Source organism: Anastrepha ludens, chromosome 5 (genome assembly GCF_028408465.1).
Source record: "Anastrepha ludens isolate Willacy chromosome 5, idAnaLude1.1, whole genome shotgun sequence".
Lineage (NCBI taxonomy): Eukaryota > Metazoa > Arthropoda > Insecta > Diptera > Tephritidae > Anastrepha > Anastrepha ludens.
The window spans coordinates 12,670,604-12,688,581 of record NC_071501.1 but is presented as its reverse complement, the minus strand read 5'-3'; the positions used below and the strand labels follow the sequence as shown (position 1 = coordinate 12,688,581).

The window sequence follows — 17,978 nt, the reverse complement described above, 5'->3', positions numbered from 1 at the left end:
AAATGACTGCAATTACGACGAAAACTTCTAATTCCAGCGACATAGTTCGATATTTCACACTGAACCCGCAGCAATTGACTTGTTGCGTCAGAACTTGAAACCTCCGGATAAGAAAGGTGAGATTCAGCGCACTAGAAAGGGCTAGTTTGCTGAGGCGGCAGCTTTTGGTAGGGAAAAATGCGAGTAATTTTAGCCCGTACAACTGGCTAGCAAGGGAATGACATCCCCCAAATGACGTTGTCGAAGTCCAATCATTAACTTTTACAGATACGCAGACAAAGAGCTTCAGCTGCCTCGTAAGACCCGCGTGTATTTGGCTCAATTACGCTCTAGATATTGTAGTAGCTTAAACTCCTACGCATCCAGAATCGATGCGGACATATTTAATATATGTCCGACAAGGTATACCGCACTGTACTAACAAGCCATTCACATGTCTTCCTAAACTTACTCACCTAACACTCCTTTTCCAGTGTACCCAACCTTTCGAAATAGCAGGTTTCTGGGTTTATCATTGGATGAGTTAGACAATGGCGATCGGTGACTACCCCGCACTAGTAGTGCCTAGTGAACTGTTACAACAACAACAATCTTGGTTATCCACCAAAATTTTTGTTGTGAAGATTTTTCAAGAGTAAACTTTTAGCTAACGAATCGAAAGCTGCCGAAGAGCTCAGCAAAGAAAATATTTGAGTGAAGTGGTAGCGTTAACGTTCAAGATGCAGGCACATTTGATGGACGACGACAAAAAAGTACTCGCTTTTATCTCACCAGTTTGAAAATATTCTGTGTGAAGCTTAAAAACAGAAATTTCTTAAAACTAGAAAATTTTCAAAGTTATTCAAGACTTGGCTAGATTAACATGACGCACCCTGACCTCAAAATATTAAATACTGTAAAGAAACACCGACTAACCGTCTAATGCCGATGGAAAAAACTACAATTCAATATTATTTTCAGCATTACGCAGCAGCAGCAGCACTTCACTTTTTCCGCTCGACCTTCACTTACTTGTACGTGCGATTCCTTCTCCGTCCATGCATTGGCGTCTTTAGGGAAACATCACAGCTTCTGTACGTACTTAGTTTCTTCTTTACTCTTATTTTTTTCTACATTTTGTTTTGTTTTATCTTCATTTTACAACATTGCGATAATTAATGACGCTAATTGGAGTGCTGCAACCACATGAGTGTTGTTGATGTTGCTATTATTGTTGCTACTACTAAAGCTGCTGGTGATTATGATGGTTGTGGCGAACAGCAGGATGAACTAGTTAGCAAAGGGGGAATATGAACATTTGACTGCGGTGGCATGTTGCTCGAGGTACAAACCAAGTGGCACGTGAACTAACAAACAAACCTCAGCGAACGTTAGTGGTGGCAATCGCATGGTGGTGATAATGAAAATGGGGCACAAGCAAGTACATAGACAAAATAACTGATGCAATAGCAGTAGAATAACAAGTATAGTATATCAGTTTATTGGAGCTTGTCGGGGAAGCTGTGAGATGGAAAAGTTTGGTAGCGGAGTAGAAGGAAAGTAGCGAGAAAAGCCAAACATAGAAATTTAGCCAAAAAACTAAAATAAAATATTACGACGTGGTCATTTTATGTTCTTTAGTGGGTAAATTGTTCATGTTTGGTTGTTATGGGGTTACCGAAAAATAATATACAATAAACAGCACTAAAGTTAGGCAAGACTGTGAGTACCAGTATTATTTACAATAGGGTGAGATATAGAACTTTGTAAGTTTGAAGCTTCCGCAATTATTGTGGCGACTTTTCTTTTTTTTCCACAAATACTTTACTAGATTTATGATGCCATTGAAAGACAGCTAATTTTTATAAAATATTTTCATAAATTTATATTCTATTTTTACTTGTTCACCCTTCGCTGGTAATTATAACCACTCAACCACTTTTTCGGGAATGTTTTGCGAATGACCCACATCGACTTTACTGAGAATTGATTAGAGTACCTCTATATATACAGGGTTTGATTGAAAAGTAATAAGCCTTATTTTTTTAAGCAGTTTTATTAAACCTTTTGGCTTATACAACTAATATTCTTCAAAATAGGACCCTTGAGCGTCAATACACCGCTGGTAGCGGTCCTTTCACTGCAAGAAACATTTTTTAAACTCATCCGCCGGAATGGCGTTCAATTCGGCTGTCACAGTTTTTTGGATCGCCTCGATGGAGTCGAAACGCCTCCCCTTCAGCTTGCTTTTCAGGCGCGGGAACAAGAAGAAGTCCGGAGTGGACAGGTCTGGGCTGTAGGGAGGGTGGGAAAGCACCGGAACCCCCATCTTGGCCAATGCAGAGCTCCAGAAGAAGGCGATGTGCGCCGGTGCATTGCGTGATGAAGGGTCCAATTGTTGTCGAGGTCGGGCCGAACCCGGGCGACGTGTTTTTTCAGCCGAAGGAGCACTTCTTTGTAAAATGCCGCGTTTACAGTACTTCTGGAGGTACAAACTCCTTGTGGAGGATGCCTCGAGAGTCGAAAAATATGATCAGCTGCATTTTCGTCACTGCAAAATCTTAACACACTTTTAAAACAGCTTTCACGCGCGGAGCGATATTGACTGCACCGCTGTTGCCAGCGAACTGGGGCCGGTTTCTAGTGGAAGGGGAAGGTCCAACGATCATTTTCCCCCACCAGCCGATTCGGTTGATCGCTTGGCAGACGCTCCGCGCGGGAAGGCTCATTACTTTTCAATCAAACCCTGTAGTTTAACTGGTATCGATTTAGCAGTAAACAAAGTATGCAAAAAAGAAAATTGTAACAACTTACCTAACATATTACATCCTTCCGACATGAGTATTCTTTGCCCTGTCCGGCAAAATAGGAAAAGACACCCGTCTATTTAGGAGCTACAGAATTAAAAAAACTGTTTGGATAGAATACATTTTTACTATACCACCTTGATGGAGAGGTGAAGAGGTCGATATCTATGTGGCACAGCCAACCTACGCTCATGGCCTTAGACAGCTCTTAAACCACTTCAATGGGAGTAGAGTTCTGCAAATCCAGGCTGAACTATGTCGATAGACATAATATTCTGATAATAACATGGATCTCGGGGCATATGGGTATCGCGGGTAACGAGACCTCTAACTCTTTCGCTAGGATGGACTCTGAGGCTAACTTCTTTGGCCCACTTCTGCCTTCTTGCCTTCTGCAACCATCAAAGCAGCGGTTAGCAAACGGGTTATTTCAACAAACAAGCAAGCTTGGCAGACGGAGAGATGCTGCAGATGGACAACACTGTGTTACCTGTCATGTCCAACCGACTGTCACAGATCCTCCTGTCGTTAAGCAGAAGGGGATGTAGTTAACTGGTTGAACTGATGACGAGCCCCTTTCTATGGGTGAAGCATATGGAAAAGGTAGGCATCTCAGGCAGTGCACTCTGCTCAGCATGTGGGAACGAGGATGAGATGGCGGACCCTCTCTGTGCGTTTGCCCAGCCCTCGCTCGAATCAGGCTTGAGGTCTTTGGCACTGATGTTTTAAGAAGCGACTACCTTGGCTCCTTGGCACCACAATCTACTCATATTCTTTGGAGGTCTGGTAAGAGAATTAAAAAGAAAACCCGAGTGCAGGGCAATATACTTAATGTTGTCTGAGTGCTGTAATTGCTAGTTTGTCCTGACAAAAAAAAATACTACCTTCATCAAGAAGTTCCCGGAATACGTAGATTCAGAAAATTCACGATACAACTTTATTCTTCAAAAGTGTTATTATTGCCGTGAAAGCACTCCCCATCGACTACAATGCACTTATACCAGCGCTTGATTTCTGAAACTCTTTTAACGGTAACGCCTCTGAGACGGCTCAGATTCAGATCGATTTTTCCATTACTATCTTTCTGCTGTTAAATTTCTTTTTTTCCCGTAGCACTTTCTGGACTCGATCAAACAGTACAAAGTCACATGGAGTCATATTAGGTGAATTCGATGGCTGTTGAATGCCAATCTTTTCGTGCTCGGTAAAAAATTCACGGATAATAAAGACACTGTGCGACGGTGCGTTATTGTCGTGCAAAATCCACGAGTTTTTTTCCCCAACAAATAAATTATTTTTTGGCGAATTGCTTCATGTAAACTACGCATAACGTCCAAATAATAGTTCTTATTAACTGACTGACCGTCTGTCAAACATTTGTGGTGCACACTGCCGCTGTAATTCATAAAATCTAATGCTTGGCCTGAAGTAGTCGTAAAAGCTTCGGTGCAATAGATATCCACAGAGCGTCGTAGTCTTGATAAGGTCCTCTTGACTCTCTCTTTAGTGAGAGTCTACGCATCCAGACCACTGATGCATAGGTGCTTATAAACCTTATCATAGCTGTGTGGATCCATAGGAAATTAACAAAATTAACTTATGCAAACTTTTCCAATGCACGTGCCTAGAAAGAATTTCTAAGAGCTTGAAAAAGTGTTGCGAATATTTGGTGTTTTACTAAAAAAGTTGTTACTTTTGCCATTTAAAGTTTTATATTTTTCTCTTTTTATTTGGCAAGTGATAGATATTTTTTCTATTCCTCCTCCCACAACTTTTCCGTTTTCAATTCTCCTCTCAATTGAATTATAGAACTAAGGGCTTGCCAACATATTTCTCTGATTAATTTTATTCATCAACAATTTTTGCCTCAGCTGGCTATTTTTCACATAAATATATTAATTAGCCCTATTAGAGCAGAAATGACCAAATACTCACTCAGTTGCTGTGAAATTATTGGTGCATACTGAAGTAGTTGGGTAGTCTTCTTGAAAATATATAAATGCTTATAGAATTTCTCGTGCTCTCCTTTTGTTTGAGCGACTTTTGCACCTTAATTATTTAGCACTCTTTGTGGCACGAATGAATGCGAAAAGTGTGAATGAGTTCTGGGTTAATGCGGCTACAATTAGTTCACTTCTCAATTTCATTGTGAAAATGTGCGCTGCTGTGGATTTTTATAAGTTGGCAACTTAAGTGCGAGGAAATAATTTGAAGTACTTGCCTAGGAGTACTTACATTTTGCGGTGGTTGAAAACAGAGATAATCGAAAAAAAAAGAATTTAAGGATCTATAAGTGAATCACCAATGAAAGTTTCATAAAATAAAATTTCTAATATAAACAAAAATGTGTTAGTGCAATATAAAGACAGCTGTCGTTCAAAATTGAAATGTAAGCCAATTGAGGTGTAGAGCCATTTACAGAGAATGCTGTTTTCCTCAGAAATCGCTTTAAATCTGAGCTGTACGAAAAAAAAGAATTTTTTTTTAACATTTTTCGGAAGAAAAACATCTTAAAAATATACTGTAAAAATTTTAGACAAAAATTTTAATTATTTTTAAAGTTATAGCTAAAATAAGAGAGCGCACCGTAGTGTGTATGAAAGCGTGTGACACGCCAGCAGCAGCTGTTGTCGAATCTTTAAACGCGTTTTTCTCAAAACCATGTTTCCGAAATTTCGGGGAATCACTGACCCAAAACTATTCTACCGATTTGGCCAAAAATTTAATCCGTTATTCTAGACACGCATATCTAGATCCCGGATCTTTAAAATATTTAATTTTTTGATAATAAACTACAGGGTGGGCCATATAGCGTTTGCTTTTTGAACCACCTATTTTTTTGAGAATGGAAACACAAATGACATGTCAAATGTGTTCATAATTTACATAAACGTTTGACATTTACGAAATGAAAAAAAAAATTGGGAAATATTGAAAACCTAGTCTTCTTCTTCTTCCGCGGTTACAGTAAATGTCGAGCGTTACCGTGACATGCTCAACGAGTTTTTGTTTGCAAAAATTGAAGAGGATGACATGGACGACATTTGGTTTCAACAGGACGGTGCAACTTGTCACACTGCTAAAGTTAGACTCGAACTTTTGGCTACCGTTTTTGAATTCCAATATCAATTGGCCGCCTCAGAGCTGTGATTTAAGCCCGTTGGACTATTTTTTGTGGGGAGCCGTTAAGGGCAAATGCTATGCGAACCATCCAGAGACGATTGATGCTTTAAAACACGAAATCGGAATTGCCATTCATGAAATTGGAGCCCAAACAATCGAAGATGTGCTTAAAAATTGGGTTGATCGAATGGCCTACTGTAAAGTTAGTCATGGCAGTCATTTGAACGATATTATTTTTCATTCATAAATCACAATGTTCAATCTTCAAAATAAAAAAAAGTTTGAAAAAGTAGTGAATAGTTTTTTTTATAGCCGATTCAAAAAGCAAATTTTACATGGCCCACCCATAGCTAAAATAAGGGAGCGCGCCGTAGTGTTTATGAAAGGGTGTGACACGCCAGCAGCTGCTGCTCTGACCAACTTTAAACGCGTTTTTCTCAAAACTAAGTTTTCGAAATTTCGGGGAATCACTGACTCAAAACTATTGGACCGATTTGGCTAAAAATTTAACCCGTTATTCTAGAGACACATATCTAGATCCCAGACCTTAAAAATATTTAATTTTTTAGTAATAAACTATGTATTTAATTTAAACAATTTATGAAGAAAACAAAAATAGATTTTGAGAACTTTTTCACAAGTCCGCCATTTTGTTTTTGTTTTTTTATTTTTATGTGTATTTTAGGTTCGGGACCTAAAATAAAGTCTACTGAATAATAATCTCGCTCCCGTTTGCTTGTAAACTGCAAACTCATTATTTGAAGATTTTTTAATAAGAATGACCATAACTAGAAATCTGTATTGAAATTTAATAACGACTACGTTGATTTTTTATTTTCAAATTAATACTGTTATTGTACGTATACTCGTGTAAGTATTTTGAACATGAAATCAAAACTCGTTAAAATCATGCTAATGCCTGTAAAAATGTCTTCAATATATATTCAGTTCGCTCTGTAACTTTAACTTAGGTGGAGTGTGGGGCTTTCGAGATATGTGTTAGTGTGTATACAAATATACTATAATATCTACCCTACTTGTGATAAATGCCGGAATACTGGACTAAATAATCACACAGGGTATAAGAAAATCCATTATTTTCTCGATAGAATAACGTGCAATTTTGGCTTCGTCGATTCCGTTCAGAGATTTTTGATGTTAAAGAAAATGTCGATAATGTTGAAAAACTCACAGAAATAATCATGGGTGACCGCAATGTTAGTAGTCTTGCTTCGCCCAGGAGTTAAAAATCGAACATAAAACCATTTGCGTAATAAATATTACTCAAAAATAATGCACTTTTTTCCGCATACAAATATTACATATAATACACATATACACGTATACTAAATTCTTTCGAATATAATAAATCTCTATACTGCACACTATGACACATTGACTATTACCATCCACATACATATGTGTGAATATGTAAATAGGAATGTATAGGTATGTATGCCAATACCCATAAATATTTGTAAAATTTCGAATATGCGCATATACATACTGACTATTACATGGTATTTTTAGTGTGACGTAATTATAAATATTAAACATTAAAAATGAAAATGAAAATGCAGCTTTGTAGCTTAAATTAAATTTTTCAATTAAACCGCTAATTAAATTAAGTCGGAGTTATTGCAGTGAAAAACTGTGAAAATATGTAGAAATATTTTATGGTCGTGGTATTTTATATACATCCATACTTAAATACATAAGTACGCACTCAGCTGCCCGTCTCGGTATTTTAAAGCCAAACGGCAACTAACTAATTTTGCATTTAATTTATTTTTATATTTGAATATTTATTCCTTTTCTGTATTTATTTAGGTGTTTAAGGTTTGCGGGCAACAGTGAGCAGCAGCAAAAATTTGGCCTTGAATATGCTAATCCATAAATAATTGTAATGAGATATAAAAGTAATTAGCCGGGTGTTACCCATGAAAATTTGGGTTAAGTGGAAATTAGTTGTTTTGATAAAAATTATGCGGAAAGTTTTGTGTTCACTGAAAGTAATGCTTAGATAAATTTATGCTTATTTGACTTACACATACATACATATTTACTTCTGAAGCAAGAAATTACTTCATTGAATCTAACGTTTTAAAATTTAAAGCATTTCTGTTGCTTGACAATTATATGAAGCTTGAATATTGTTGTTTTTTTCCTTGTTCACTCCTCTCGGGAGCATAGGCCCTCAACAATACATTTGTCTTGCGTTGGTTACGTTAATCTATTTGAAATTTGAATACGAGTATATTTAATATGGGGTAAATGAGCGATTCTGTGTTAAGTGATCCAATTCTTTTGGGCACAGTCATCAATTTTTCTGGAATTTAGATTATTTGTAGGGTTGTGGATAATAAAAAGTACCTATACTAAAAAACTAAAAAAAATTTCATAAGTTTAAGATTTTGTGTACTATTAGTGAAAACGAAATAACTTCGGATATTTTTAAAATTGTATTTTTAAAGTGAAACTTCTGAGGCGTCGATGGACTACTTCGGATATTTTTAAAATTTATTTTTGAAGTGAAACTTCTTACGCGTCGATGCACGAACGAGAATGGAGAGTAAAATTTCAAGGCCATGCAACGTTTTGGGCATTTTCGTTCCGCGAGAGGGAAAAAAGTTATAACGTAGAGGAAAAGGAGACAGAGAGCTATACCTTATATATATCTTAGATACACTTAAGCTATTTTTCCTGAGCTTTTCCTTGTGGTTGCTAATTTCTAGTGAGAAATAACACTGTCTACTTTTTGGGCCTTGTTTGTTGGTGCAAACTTGTAGAAATATATTATTGGTGCCTACTTTTTGGCGTTATATTTCCTAGTTGCCTATGTTTGGGGCGTTTTTGGTTCCAATTTTTTTGACGTTTCTTTTTGGTGCCTACTTTTTGGCGCTTATTTCCGTTACCTGGCCAGTGCTTGTGCGTACTATAAAGTGCTATCCGTTCCCGCGTCGGATTTATTGGTATTGTCTTGCGGTAATTTGTGCCGTGTCTGCGGTCTTGGAATCGCTGCGTTTGTGCGGGTGATAAACGCTCGGAGTAGTGCGCGTTGTTGCCACGGTTTGTGTCCGGCGTTTACCTATACCGGTCGACCCTTCTACGTTTTTTGTTAATTTTGTCTATTTGTATTCTCTGCATTTTGTTGTGAATTTATTTAGATATATATTCTTTCTCTCTCTTTCTCTATCCCTCTCTCTGATTCTCTCTCGGGTCTCTCCCTCTTTCTTTATCTGCCTTGAAAGTTTCACTTCTTTTATGTGTACTACGCTTTTAATTATTCTTCAAACTTGTTTAAAACATTTTTATTTTCTTGCCAATTTATGCAATATTGAAAATTTTGCTGTACAAGTTTTTAAAGTTAAACTTCTTCGGCATGTTTTAAAATTTTTTGAAATTTTTTTTAATTATTTAAGAAAAAAATGTATTGTTTTGTTCAAACTGTTTTAGAAAATGTTATTTGGGAATTTGTTCTAGGTTGAAAATTTGGTATACATGTTTTTAAATTGGTTTTTAATTTTTGTAATTCTATTTTAATTCAAACCATTTAAAACAAGGTTTTTAAAATGAGATGTATTCGGTGTTTGTAAGGTTTAAGGTTTAATGTTTGTGTTTTTTTTTGTGTGGGAAAAAATTTTATTGTTTGTTTCAAATTTAGCAAAAAAAATATTTTTCGCGAATTTATTTAATGTTGAGAATTTCGGTATAGGATTTTTAAAGTGGAATTTCTTCGTATTGTTTTTAATTTTTGTAATTTCTTTAAATTTAATTTTAATTCAAACTTTTTTACAACAAGTTTTTTAAAGTGAAATATCTCCGGACCTTTTTAAAATGTGTGTAATTTTTGTTTCTTGTTTTTTGTGGGAGAAAATTTCATTCGTTTGTTAAAAAAAAATATTTTTTCGCCAATTTATTCAATGTTGACAATTTGGTAAAAAGTTTTTTTAAAGTGAAATATTATACATATATTCTCGTCTTTTTAAGTTTTTGGAGAAAATGTTTAGATTTTTGTCCAAACTTTTTTAAAGTGAAATATCTCCTGTTCCTTTTAAAATATTTGTATTGTTTCTATTTTTTCGGAAAATTTTTTATTGTTTTGCTCAAAAAAAAAAAAAAATTTCGCCAATTTACTCAATGTTGACAATTTGGTAAAAGTTATTTTAAATGAAATATATCGCCTTCTTTGTGAGTTTATTTTAGTGTTTTGGGAAAATTGTTTAGTTTTTTGTTCAAAATTTTTAAAACAAGTTTTCACAGTGAAATATATCTTGTTCTTTTTAAAGTTTTTGTAATTTTTTTTTATTTTTTAGTTTTTATTTTTTGAATTTTATTGCTTTGTTCAAACTAAAAAACAAAAAAATTGTTTCGCCAATTTATTAAACTTTCAAAATTTAGTATAGAGGTTTTAAAGTGAAATAACTTGGTTTCCCTTTAAGTTGTTTTAAATTCTTTTTGGAGAAAATTTTTAGTTTTTTGTTCAAACTTTTTTCAAGTGAAGTATCTCCGGTTCTTTTTAAAATATTTGTATTTTTTTTCTTTTTTCGGAAAATTTTTTATGTTTGCTCAAACTTGAAAAAAAAATATTTTTCTCCAATTTATTGTATTTAATGTAGAAAATTTGGTATAGAATTTTTTAATGCGAAATATCTTCGCTTTTTTGTAAGATTTTTTAAATTTGTTTGGGGAAAATTTTTAGTTTTTTGTGCAAACCTTTGTAAAGTGAAATATCTCAGGTTCTTTGTTATTTTTTTATTTTTTCGGAAAATTTTTTATTGTTTTGCTCAAACTTTAAAATCTTTTTCGCCAATTTACTCAATGTTGAAAATTTTAGTACCTTGTTTTTAGAGTGAAATTTTTTGAGTTTTTTGTTTAATATTTATAATTTTTTTAAGATCTTATTTTAATATATTCTACGTTGAAAAATTGGTATGGAGTTGTTTAAAGTGAAGTATCTTCGGCTCTTTTCAAATTTTTTAAAATTTTTGTATTAGTTTTTTTTTTAATTTGTAATGTTGAAAATTCTCGCATAAAGTTTTTAAATTGAAATTTCTTCAGTTTTATTAAATTTTATTAAATTTTCTTAACTTTTCTTTTAATTTCTTCAAAAAAATTATGTATTTTTCTGCAAATGTTGTTTTATAATTCCTTATTTTGCTACTAATAGCTGAATCTAAGCTCAGTAGTCCTTGAAAGTTTTATAATGTGATCCCCATAACTTTCCCAGTTGTATTCAAACAAAAAATAATGAAAATGAATAAATAAATAGCGAGTATATGTTACTTCTGTTAGATGGTTAGCTGAGTTCCTTCTCCTATTTGTGGCGTGCGACTTGATGTTGTTCCATAAATGGAGGGACCTAAAGTTTTAAGTCGGGTCCGAGCGACAAATTGATTTTTATAAGGAGCTTTTTCATGGCAGAAATACACTCGGCGGTTTGCCATTGCCTGCCGAGGGGCAAACGCTATTAGAAAACACTTTTTATATCATTTTGGTATTTCATGCACGAAGATTCGCACCTACGCACTCCTGGTAGTCACGCATCAACCCATTCGGCTACGGCGGTCGCTTTCTTTGCTTTAGTATGAGTGCAATGAGAAGTAAACTGAGCAAAATTTTACATTTTCGAGGTTGATCCAATATTGAATATTATTCAAAATGATATTGAAAATTATTCAAATGAAATGGTACAAAGTTTTTTAAAGTAAAATATCTTCTTTTTTTTAATTTTGTAATTTTTTTAAATTTTTTAGAAACAGATTTTATTTTGTTGTTCAAACTTTTTTAGAAAATATTTTTTTCGTTATTTTTTTTTTAATTTTTTAGAAACAGATTTTATTTTGTTGTTCAAACTTTTTTAGAAAATATGTTTTTCGTTATTTTTTTTTAATTTTTTAGAATCAGATTTTATTTTGTTGTTCAAACTTTTTTAGAAAATATTTTTTTCGTTATTTTTTTTTTAATTTTTTAGAAACAGATTTTATTTTGTTGTTCAAACTTTTTTAGAATTTTTTTTTCTAATATAACTATTTCAATTACAAATTCAATCATTTAATTGTGTTGCTTTGCTATCCAAATAAGTATTTTTCCCCTTTGAAAATGTTTGCCATCGATTGCAATTAGTCGAAATAAAAATTTAGCGGTGGCGAAGCCAATATTTTTGGTTTGTCGAAAGTTCATGAAGAACCGCATCTGCTCCAATACTGCCGATATAATTTTGATTTACATATAAATTAATCCCCGAAATCCTCTGTCTCATCTACCTCAATTCATTCCAATTCGTTTTAATTATTTTTTTTTCTTTTCAAAATAATAAGGTCTCGATAATAGATTCTTATAGAGGTGACAAAAATCATATGTGTCTATTGGTATGGACACAAATTTTGAAAGAAGAGGAGAAACGCTGGGTGAATTTGCAAAGATCAGTTTGTTCTCTTGTCTCTATCGATTTCAGAGAGTTCAGTAGAAGTAATATAAATTAACAAAATGTAATGAATTTTTACCTTTATTTTCAAAGTTAAGTTGTCAACTGTCAACAATTTGTATTGGCGACAGAAAGTCTAGGTTTGAATTGTTTTCAGGGTGAGTCAGTATTTTCACCTTTTTGCACATTTTTATTGAAATCGGCAGAGGAAACTATGTAAAGAAGATGCATGATTTGTTAAGAAATTCTATGTAAAAAAGCATTGTGGAACATTTTAATCCTCTAAAGCCTCAATAGATGAAAATGTGTGACTCATAGCAGAGGGAATACAGGGTTTGATTGAAAAGTTATGAGCCTTAATTTTTTTTTTTTTTTAGCAGTTTTATTAAACCTTTTGGCTTATACAACTAATATTCTTCAAAATAGGACCCTTGAGCGTCAATACACCGCTGGTAGCGGTCCTTCCACTGCAAGAAACATTTTTTAAACTCATCCGCCGGAATCGCGTTCAATTCGGCTGTCACAGTTTTTTGGATCGCCTCGATGGAGTCGAAACGCCTCCCCTTCAGCTTTCTTTTCAGGCGCAGGAAGGCTCATTACTTTTCAATCAAACCCTGGATAATGGTTGATAAATGTGCCACAAAAATATTTGTCGGAAAATTCTACTTAAAGTCACTTAATATATCAAAACTCAAAATTAAGCGCGAACACTGAAAATAAGTCACTTCCTAAAATAAAATTTGGACGTAGGCTTTCAGAGTACCCATAAGGGATTTTTTGGGTTTTTTTTGGTCCTCTCTACCAGAATGCATTGTAGGAGCTTTGTGATTTTCTTATGAGTTTTGTGAGAGACCGACCTAACGACGTCTCGCGAACATATTGCTCTGCATTGCCTTGGCTGAATATTGATTGTGTTAATTTAAAACTCGCAAGCATCTAAATGGACAGCAAGTGGGTACACAGATTACTTTCCTTTTTTCTAACGAGCTAAAGTTCTCTAAATTGAAAACAAATTTACCCGTAGAAGTAAAATTTTTCCTCATTCTATTATTACGTACTGGCGTATGCTCGCACATCTGCTATGAAGCAAACTAATACTTTACGAATATTCGCACAAGTAATTGCTTAGAAAAGGAAAGTTTGAAAGCAAAACAAGAAAAAAAAACACCCGATGCCCACCTCAAGTTGCACACCTTGCACTTTCGCATGCAACAATTCCCGCAACGAATTAGCTAAATAAGACATCTTCTCAACTTTGCCAAGCGAAACTTTCACTACCAGGCATTTATCTCCAACCACTTTTTCCACCACCAGCCAGACAACTAAACTTCTTTTCTTTCACTTCCTACATAAAATCCCAATGTTCTACTTCACTTTCAGTTGCTCGTTTCCTTAGACCATTTTCAGTTAGTTTCCTTTGGTCTGGCTTATCTGACTTGAGATATTTTTGCAGCTGCTTCATCTCAGCCGCACTGTGCCACAAAATGTTGCATATTTGCCTAACTGCCTTCAAATGCATCCGTTAGAAATTCCAAGTATTTGCACATCCTCGCAGATTTGTTGATGATCTGACAGACGACGAAGTTGCAACAGTGGCATGCAGCAAAATAGATATAATGGACAGTGCAACAGCTGTCACTGCAGCAGCTCAAGGCAAATACATACGCGCGCCCCAGAAACAATAGCATAGTTGAGACGGATTGTTGTATGTATTTGGATCGTTTGCCCCTACGGATCTGCTGATCCTGTTGGTGAATGACTGCCAGGCAGATAAACTTTTGTTCCGGCGTCATTCGCCTAATGAGGTTTACCCGAAAAGTTAACACTTTGGTTTGCATTGCAGCATTGCGCCGTTGATGCCTTACACTGAAGCTGGCATTGTGGCTAGTCGACGACTCTACAAACAGGTTGATGCCGCAAGTAAAAGTGAGCGCACATACACACGACAATTTGCAGCAATAACAGTCGCAGTGATATGTGTACGTATGGAGATATGTATGTATGTATATGCAGATATGTATAGTGGCCACACCCACACAAAGTTGGCAACATTTGTTTCGCTCTGCCACATTTTTGCGAAAGTGACGGAAGCAAATTTGTAAATGCCCCTTAAAGTAAGCAAGCAAAGTTTGAGCAAATTTTCTTTTGTTTGTGTGGCACATTTACTTGACTCCGATTGCGCATTTATTCTTTCAGTTTACTTCACTCCCCTCCACTCCACTCCACGACTTCTCTAGCAAAAGTGGGTAATAGGCAATGTGGGTGGTCATGTCAGCTGGTGTCTCATACGAGTATTTGAGTTTCTTAGTTTCTTAACTTTGAAGTTGTGGGTAGTAAATGGCAATGAGTTTTTGAATAGTTTGAAATTCTTCCGTTCGTATGTTTGCGTGTGCATATTTGTGTATGTCATCGTATCAGGGTTCCATTATTTGATGACTTATTTCATTCACAAAATAGTAGTTGTTAAATCTGTATAAATGACGTAAGCATAAAAGGATGATTGGTGTTTAAAGCAATAAATTAATCCTGAGTTGTTCCCAAGCGATTGTAGAAATCCATTATTTTTGCGTAAAATTCAAAACTTTATTTAAGATATTTCATATTATATATTATCCGATTTCGGTCAACCAACCGTTTTTCTATCTAATTTGTTGGCATTTTAAGAGTAGCTTCATAATACCTAAAAATAATAAGTCTTAGTCCTTATTGGCTAAAAATTCTAAGTAATCGATTTTCACAAACCTCTCTTGATACAAATTTCTTATCACTCATTAAGCTTTGCAATGAGAGGAAAAGGTGGTAATCGCTTGGTGCCTGGTCCGGACTACAAGGTGAAGTCCAAAATAAACAAGACTGGCGTCATAAAAATGATATAAATATTAATGAGTTAGTGCGTTGTAACGCACATTCCTAGCTGACTTCCAGTGAAAGTGTGGTGACGTTTGGTTAAGTGGCAGCGAAGTTATTACATCTAAAGTGTCAGTATGTTTGTGTCATCGGTACAAAAATGAGTTTCGAACAAAGAGCTCATATCAAGTTGTGTTTTGAAATCGGTAAAATGTTTACCGAAACATTTGAATTGATGAAAAACGTTTATGGCGATGATTGTCTATCTCGAGCCAAAGTTCATGAGTGGTTTACCCGTTGCAGAGATGGTTGTGAGGACATAAATGACAATGAACCAAAATCAGGGCCGCCCAAAATCAGTAATCTCCGAACACTCCATCGAAATTGTTCGTAAACTTTTCAAAAATAAACCGAAATCATCGTTGAAATTCATGGAATCGGAGTTGAATATATCCAAAGCATCGATCTATCGCATTCTAGCTGATCATTTTGGCAGACAAAAGGTCTGTACAGGTTTCATTCGGCACAAGATAACTGAGGACCGAAAATTGCTCAGAATTCAACATTCGAAAAACCTCTTTAAAGAGGCGAGAAAAGACTTCTTTACAAAATTGTAACTACTGATGAAACGTGGTGTTCCCAACATGAACCTAAACCAAGCGTCAAAATATCGAATGGAAGGCCCCATCCAAAAAACCGCGTTTGAAGAAGTCAAAAATGAGGTCGATGCTCATTTGGTTTTTCGATCCCAAGTGAATTGTTCACAAGGAGTTCGTGCCAACGGGCTATCTTGGTGTTTTGAAGTGTTTATTGCATCGCATTCGTCGAATCCGCCCTGAATACCGCGCAGAAGGAAGCTGCACCATCCCATCGATCCACTCTTGTGACTAATTTTTTGACTAGAAATCTTATTTTAACCATCAATCACTCACCGTATTCGCCTGATGACTCCCTGTGACTTTGACCTATTCGGAAAAATGCATTTGGCCATGAAAGGAAAATGGTTTGCGTGCGTAGAGGCCATACAAAAGGCTTTTACCGACATATTGAAGGACAATGAACTGAAACACTATATCGAAAAGCTTTCAGGTCACGCAAAACAGTGTATCGAGGCCAGAGGGTACTATTTTGAATAAATAAACTCGAAGTCATCAGAACAAAGCGCCTGTCGCTTCTATTTCAGCTCAGCCTTGTTTATTTTGGACTTCACCTTGTATATACGGAGTTTTTTGTATGTCACTAGAATCGCGTTTATTCTTGCGGTATCCTGATGGAAGACAACCCCTCTTTCAATTTCTGTCCATTTCTGGTCAATCGCTAGCTTCAAATGGTCCAGCTGTTGGCAGTAGAGATCATAGTATGTGACACCTTTCAAGTACAACCTTCTTGGCTGTTAGTCCTGCTTTGGCCACCATTTGAGCCGCTTCATCACGCTTTGACCACGTTCGATTTCGCACAATATTGTCGTATGCAACTCATTTCTCATCCCCAGTCACAGTTCGTTTAAGAAATGGGTCGATTTCATTCCGTTTGGTCAAAGCTTCGCAGATGGAAATTCGGTTCATCAGGTTTTCTGGTGTTAATTGTTGTAGCACCCAAACATCGAGCTTCGTTTTAAGTCCAGATTTTTCCGCAAATGGTTTAAAGCTGTTTTATGGACGATCTTTAGCTCCTAGACGAGGCTGCGACTACTAACAATCCGGTAAACTTCGATTATTTCTGTGATTTTTTCGACATTTTTGACGACGGACCCGTCTGTGCAAGTTGCATCTTTAATATCAAAAATGCCTGAACGAAATCGACAACCCAAAATTGCACGTAATTAGCTGTTACAATATCGGCACCATAAACACCATTCACAATTTCAGCGGCCTGGCTTATATTTTCGTCTTTATAAAAGAAAAATTGCAAAATCTACCGAATTTTCTCTTTGTTGTTTATATGTGAAAAATGACATCATTTAATCATCATCACTCAGGTAAAATCCGCCAAATTGAGAACGTTGAGCGCTACAAGAGCAATAATCTCAACATAACTTCCAGTTTTTGGGCTGTGAGCCCTTTTCTGTGCTCTGCAGAACCAGTTCTTTGAAATTTGTTCGCCAACCTTTGAATTGTCGATTTAATCGAATGGTTCTTTCCACCAAACAAATCACGAATTTTGCGATATGTTCTTAAAGATCGACCATTTTCATAACAAGTTTCAATATTTTTAAGGTGTTGTTCTATCATCTAAAATTCTACATTTGTCTACTTGACAAATATCGAAAATGGCATAAAAACTGCTACCGTCTTGCAATTATTCACTATTGACATCCATTATGTTTGAAATACCCTTTATTTTGTAACTGAATTGGAAAATAATTGAGTACATTAAGTTTTTGTTTTTCAAATTATTTTGTATTCCTATACTGATTATTGCACGCTAATTATTGCATCATTTATTTGTATAATACAAATACAGGGGAAAAAATTCCTTGGGCTAATAATTATTTGCCGCACTGTAGGTGACTTAAAACAAGTAAGTTAACGTTTCCCCGATTTACTTCGACCATGAAATTAACATAATTTTCAAATGAGTTCAATGTCAATAATTTTGGTTTTTTTTATATTGTATTATTCTGTTTTATTGCTCAAAATTGTTGAAAAACCCCTATTTTAGTGAAAATTTTATCATCAGTTTTTTCTTATTTTTTAACTAATAGCTTCTCGAGTTATATTCACATACGTAAATTTTTTTATTTTTTTTTTCTGGGATAAAATATAATTTTCAAAAACATTTTTTTAAATTTTATT

At 35.1% G+C, this 17,978-nt stretch overlaps 1 protein-coding gene across 1 annotated transcript in view; it reads left to right on the top strand.

Moving 5' to 3' along the window:
- The first annotated feature begins 4,860 nt into the window (after window positions 1-4,860).
- The window catches only part of LOC128863155 (uncharacterized), a 207,107-nt gene continuing 193,989 nt past the window's right edge, over window positions 4,861-17,978 (top strand). Inside the window, exon 1 of the mRNA XM_054102130.1 lies at window positions 4,861-5,175. The gene's annotated coding sequence lies outside the window, so the exon portion shown is untranslated. The remainder of the gene's footprint in view (window positions 5,176-17,978) is intronic.